Genomic DNA, 6,818 nt, shown 5'->3' with positions numbered 1-6,818 from the left:
TAGTCTTTGCATGTATCAGAATTACGCGCACGAGCAGATCCGTTCCCTCACTAGAGAAGCGTTCTGTTTTTCCGCTTGTAATTCCGCCATGAAAATAGCGAATCCGCCATGGCGCGAGCGCAACTGGCTTTTAAAGGTAATGGGAGATGAGACTCTGATTGGTTTATGGCATGTTACGCCCAAAACGCACCCATTACTCATTAAGAGAATAGGGACAACCCTTTTAGACCATGCACCGGGCGCGCCGACCGTTTTTCCTGTCCTTAAACTAGCAAAAGTGGATGTGGACACGCCCTAAGTGCACCTGCGCCGTGCGCTTAATGCCATGCGCTTAGATCATGCAGGAGGGAGATGCAGGGAACAGGGATTGGGTGTTCTGCAAAGAGAGTTGGAGGTAAATAATTTTGCAGTAACTGTTATGCTGATGTTGTGGCTGGTCAAGCAAATGTTTGTGCTTGTTTCTGTATGATATAATTGTTCATATATCTATTAAAATAATGATATTCTGGTCTATAACTCCTCCCCGAACTTCCCTCTGCCCTGTATCTTGGTCTCTCATTGGCTGTAGGTCATCGCCGATGTAGTTTTCAGTCAGAAATCATTGCACACTGCGTGATTGTGAATCGCAGACAGCTCCAGATATTTAGCATGCCAAATATTTTGCGGGCGTCGGCGACGTGTCGGCGATTCCCTCAGATCGCGTCTTTGATAATTCACACTGCGTGATTGTCACTCGTGTGAACTGGCACCGATTTGCCTCCGATGTCGGGCAATTGTCGGCGATTTCGCAAAACCTGTTGGCGAGTGAAAAATCGGGCTAATATCGTGCAGTGTGAACTCGGCATTAGACCATGCGCTTAGATCGTTAAGGGCCCTTAAAGAGTAACTGTCAACTGCAGACTATACAATAGTTTAGGAATCTATTCTGAGAAGGATAGAATCTGTATTAAAGAAATACACTTCTAATGAATAAAAGTACTAACACCTTAATAAAGAAAGATTTCAACATTTTTGTCAACTTTCCTACAATAATTTCATGCTATGATATAAGCGCCAATGAACACACAAGTACAAAACTTTAAAACAAAATTAACATCAGCTCTTCAAACTCTAAATATTGTATCTAATAAGAGTTACAAGTAATTTCTCATTACAAAATCCGACTCTTAATTACTGACTGAATAAACCACATTCAAAGCCGCTGTAAATTGCTAATTAATGCACACCTGTGCCAACTTGCTAGTTAAACCACAGACATTTAAACTAATGAACCTACCTGCAGAAGAATTTTTTTCTGATGATTAATACTAATACATTTAACTAGGCTATTGCTGTGGGAATGAAGCTCTTTTACTGGCTGCTTCGACTGCAAAATAAAGGAAAATTTAATGCATCTAGGAAGAGATTGTAAGAGCATCCATTTCAACATAACTTCTCTCTCATGCATTTTTAATTCATTGATTGGTAGATGAAGTTAAGATTGTGCTGTACTGAATAGTCTCAGCTGCAGGCGGCACATCCACGGACCACCCACAGTCTGCTTACTGACCATCTGAATTTCTCAATCTAGCAAGATCTAATCTGATTGGCTGACTTTGTGCAACTTTTGAGAGTAAGAACAGAGTTTTTTTGGAATTACGAAACCAAATTGCATTTACAAGGCTAAACCGAAAGAGTGCTGCAGGGATGACATATTTTCGTAAGCCAAAACCCAGAAATAAAATAAGGTTTGTGGTGAACAAAAGCTCAAGATATTTTCTCATTTTATTCTACAACATACATCAGTAATATCCATTTGTGCCATTTTTAAAGTTTTAACTTGTTTTGAAAAGCAGCTAAATGGGACTATAGTGCTTTTTAGGCATTCATTTAATGCATCAGAGTGAAAAGGCCTAATCCACTAGTTGCTTTCACAGACTCGTGTCTATAATCGTGCTCATGCAAACTATTCTAACTCAAACTTTCAGGGAAAATGTTTTTTTTTTTTTTTAAGATTTAAAGAGTTGTTGGAGACTTTGCGGTGGTGGCGTTGAAGTCATGACCCTGGTGTAGTTTGTTTATAGCCTGCGTTTAGCGTTTAATAATGCAAAAGTCAATGGAAAAATCTTATTGGGTTTTTGTCGACAATTAAACCAGATTTGCACAAATTTAATAGCATACTCCGCTTTGTTTTCTAAGTTGTCTGTGTGATCAGAAATGATGTCTCCCAAATACGAACTATGGATTACTAGAAATTCTACACGGTTTCTGCTAAATGGCATGTAAAATGTAATAAACTCACTTTATGTGTTGCTGAAATAGTGTGTTCCTGTCAAGGTAGACAGAAAAAGCTGAAATGTGGACTAAGACTTTATGCTGTTTGTCAAAAGTCTGACTATGAACTGAATAACAGCAGGTTCTCTGCTTTTCATAGAGGATGACTGAGAATGAACATTGCATCACCTTGTTGAAGAGCTGTTTTTTTGAGCTCGGCATCGCTGCAGGACAGACAGTGTAGGAACACATGTAATGTACTTTCTCCCAAAGAAAACAAACCTGGGCAAGTTTTGGCAATTTCTCTGTCTGGCTACTGTGACTCAATGGTGCAGAGTTGGACAGTTATATGAAACTCTCAACACCAAAAATAGGATGACCAACCACAACAGAAGATCACAAAGTCTGTGATGAGATCTTTGGGTACGGAGATGACAAATGCCAAAAGCTCTGTTCCCAAACCAAGTTTGCTGCCTACATAGACAGCACTTTAAAGTAATCATAGTCCTGCTATTGACATGAAGGCTGCAAAGCTAGGCAGCAACATTATGCTGATACCTAATTTTGATCTAATTCCAAGACAGCATCAAATATCTCCTTAACGAACAGAACACTCCCAGAATGCATTGCAATACACTAAGTGAACCAAGATTACAGAGGATTATAAAGATATATTTCATTCAATTATGACAAATATGTTATAGTATCATGATTTTAGCTTTGCAACATGCTGGCATCAAAGTCTGAAACTATTCGATTGCAATTTGTTGCTGCCTGTCACTTATAAGGTTCCATTTCAGTTAGAATACTGCCTATGTAGACAACAGACACTGGTTTTGGAACAGAGCTAACAAAGTGAAAACAGCCAAAACTGACAACACATTCCTGATTACTTATTAAAAATGGCAGTGCATGGACATAAAGTTGAAGATCACCAAAAATAGCTCTTATGATGAATTGCAAATAAATTTGAACTGAAGCAACATGAAGCAACTAATAACAACTGCTGGCAGAGACAGTACAGGTAGGGAGAAGGTTGCTCCATGTTCCTGGGGCTAATTCCTTCGCCCCTCCTTTCACAGATTGGTTTGTGAAGTGTTTTTATTCATTGCTGTCATGTTCTGGCAATGCCCAGAGGCCTGAACATTTAACCACAGCAAAGCAATGGAAGCCAGTGGCAGAAGTTCTGCTGGCTGAATGAGCACGTCACACACCTGACAACATCTCCTCACACCAGGAATCTGGGATTTCCTTCCACAGGGGCATTATGGGTAAACATCCCCAATAATAAAAACGGTTTACCATATGTGGATACTTAGAGAACAAAAATGTGCAAATATTGTATCAAAGCAATATCGGTGGAAATATACCAGCAACAGATCTGCTTGTAAGGCTGCAATGTATTGAAATGTATTTTATTCTTCTCCAGAATTTCCTTAAAGTACAGTTCATTTTTTTTATACTTTAAGAAAAAAATGACAAGCTCCACAGCATTAATTTGCTCCACTTCTCTACTGTCTGTCTTTAATATTACTCAGAAAGCTGAGGAATACTGACAACAACATGACCAAATCCTAACCAAATATTAACTAGCACAACTGTTTTAACATTGATCATTTGTTTTATGCATCTAAGAATATTAGAATGATTTCTGAAGGATCATGTGATGCTGAAGACTGGTGTAATGACTGCTGAAAATTTCGCTTTGCATCACAGGAATAAACTACATTTTAAAATATATCACAATAGAAAACAGTTATTTTAAAATGCAATAATATTTCTAAATATTGCTGTTCTGACAGCATTTTAGATCAAAATGCAGCCTTGGTGAGCATAAGATCAGAAATCTTACCAACCGATAACATTTTGAACAGTAGCGTACATTGAAATTTACATCATAAATTCCTTGAGATGTTCTTAAAGGGGTCATATGATGCTTTTTTAAAGATCATTATTTTGCGCCAGATTGTCATAGCAAAGTCAGAATTACCTCCTCTCCTAGGTTCACGAAACGGTCGTCCATAAAATGCATTGCTGTTCTGTTGTAAGTAATCTTAAAGATTCCTAAATGCATCTACTTTCGGAAGGCCAAATAAAGTGCTTTTGCTTTCGCCTAGAAACACACAGCTTCTCCCTGACATGGCTGCATCAACACTAACTGCGGTTACTGAAACCACGCCTTCTTTCTTTGCGTGAACATTTGGGCCGCATTATGCAAATATTTCCACATAGTGAGGTAGATATGTGGGGGTGTGTTAGAACGAGCCGTTTTAGGGGGGCGTGGCAGAGTCTTAACTTTGATAAAGAATATCTCTTTGGTTTTGAGACTTTAGTCTTCACAACTTCAGGGATCTTATCTATGCACAATCAGCTTGTAACACTCCAAAGAGAAAGGAAAACTTGAAATCGCATCATATGACCCCTTTAACTAAATGAAAATGAAAATGCAAATTGCATATGCATTTACAAACATTATTCCTAGCATTTGTTTGCATATTAATTTGTGGCTGGTTTTCTTTATTAACCATCGATAACCTCCTATAAAGTTCAAAGATTGTCTCACTGCATTTACTTCTGAGCACAGTTTACAAAAAACAAATTGCATGCTCGCTTCAAACAATGATGACAGCCATGTATAAGTTGGCTTTGATGCAGCATCTCAAAGTCTAAATCCTAGTCTTACCTACAAATTAATTCATTTGCTGCCCTGCACGCACTGATAGTTCCTGCAGGAAATGCAATTCTAGTTTCAGAATTAAAAAGACGATTTAAAGCAGATGATGTCGAGTTCATCGGAGTTCACCGGCCATGAAATCCAAGAGTGTTAAAGAAAACAAGCAGATGTTTGTTACTCTATTAGTGTAATTCTTCATGCTCAGAACAGGTCGGGGAGGTTTTGTGAGCTTCAGGCAGTTTCCAGTGTTCTGGAGTGAAACTTCTGTAAAGTTTATTCTATCTTGAAATGTGTGTGGGAGAAAGAGAGAGAGAGCAAAAAAAGAATGAAAATGACACTAGAAGAGGGAGAGAAGGGATTTGTACAAGAAAAAGTGTGGTTTGGCCAAGGGTTGTTTCTGATGGTTGCTTGGAGTGCTTTCGGAGAGTTGAAATATTATATAGACTCATACACACTCATGCATACACAAACACAAACCACACAGAAAGAAAAGAAAAAAAAATCTGCCGAACACTAAGACTTGTGGCTGCCAGAAGATTATGTAAGTTTAATCAGTATTTTCCTCATGGGCAGAGAAATCCCCTGAGCAACTGGCCACAAACAAAGAGGTCTGAGAGTCAAACTGATCGACAGAAAGAACAGATTCCTTTCACCTCTCGGCTCAGAATAGAAAGTTCTCTCTCATCACCTTGGGCTGAGCATTCAATAAAATCTCAATGACAAGAGCTGCCATTGCCATTCAAGGTCAAACTGCTGCTCTGTTTGCAAGGAAAACCAGCTATGTTGCAGAATGGAAGGATAAATGACCAGCTTAAACTATGAGACGCCGACAGAAACCTTCAGCTCAGGGAATCTAGCTAAATAAACATCAAGCCCCAACAACTGAACAAATGATACAGCAGAAGAAGAGTTGAAGATGGACAATGTATCAAGACTTTCTAATACAGGTTCATTCAGAAAAGAGTTACCAACTGCAAACAGTACAGTTACATTTACTGAAGAAAATCTGGCTGGTGCAAAAGTCAAGCTGAAGTGTTGTGTGGTTGCCAGGGCATTGCTATGCAGTTTCTAAGTTTCCATGAGAATGCAAATGATGTGGTTTAGGAGAGGTTTTGTTCTGAGAGCTCAGATTTATGATTTTCTAGTAATGCATGATAAAGTTTTACTTCGAAGGACGGACCAGAGGCATATTTAATCACTATTAAAGCAAGATTTTCTTGCCCTATTTATCATCTAGAAAAGATTAGAAAGCTAATAGCACACCTCTCCTCAACAAGTGCCATCATTTGAGAAATGATTTATGTCCGCTGAGTAATGCATCCACATTTAATACTTATGGGGTTAGTTGTTTGTACAAATCCCTAATATAAAACTGAATTCTTGTGTAAATCATTCATACACTATTGTTCAAAAAAAAGTATTTAATTTTTATTCATCAAGGACTTAAACTGATTAAAAATTACAGTAAAGATATTTAGAATGTTACAAACATTTCAAATAAATGCTGTTATTTTGAACTTTGTATTTATCAAAGAATCCGGAAAAAGGTATCACCGTTTCTACAAAAACCTTAGGTAGGAATAAATTACATTTAAAATATATTAAAATAGAATCCATTTCTAATTGCAATAATATTTCCCAATATTGATGAACAAAGACTTTAAAAGCATTTACATTTTAATGGGCATAATTAAGTGTGAAAATAACAGAAGGATATACAGTCAAACCAAAAATTATTCAGAGACCAGGCATAATTTTTTATATTTTTTTAATAGTGGGTGTAGGACACTATAGTTCATTTATGTAAAGTGAGAATAGCAAAATAAACTAAACTGTGATATATTATACCCAAAAATTCTTCATACAGTGGACTACCAGTAAAATTGATACA

The 6,818-nt window shown here is 37.5% G+C and overlaps 1 long non-coding RNA gene across 1 annotated transcript in view; it reads left to right on the top strand.

Annotated features, from left to right (window-relative positions):
* Window positions 1-6,215, top strand: part of LOC107665612 (uncharacterized) — a 19,412-nt gene extending 13,197 nt beyond the window's left edge. The window contains exon 4 of the long non-coding RNA XR_001631573.1: window positions 6,205-6,215. This is a non-coding gene — a long non-coding RNA (uncharacterized LOC107665612). The remainder of the gene's footprint in view (window positions 1-6,204) is intronic.
* Window positions 6,216-6,818: the final 603 nt, after the last annotated feature.

The sequence above is a fragment of the Sinocyclocheilus anshuiensis genome, unplaced genomic scaffold, assembly GCF_001515605.1.
Source record: "Sinocyclocheilus anshuiensis isolate Anshui unplaced genomic scaffold, SAMN03320099.WGS_v1.1 scaffold407, whole genome shotgun sequence".
Classification (NCBI taxonomy): domain Eukaryota; kingdom Metazoa; phylum Chordata; class Actinopteri; order Cypriniformes; family Cyprinidae; genus Sinocyclocheilus; species Sinocyclocheilus anshuiensis.
This window is presented reverse-complemented; position numbering and strand designations above follow the sequence as displayed.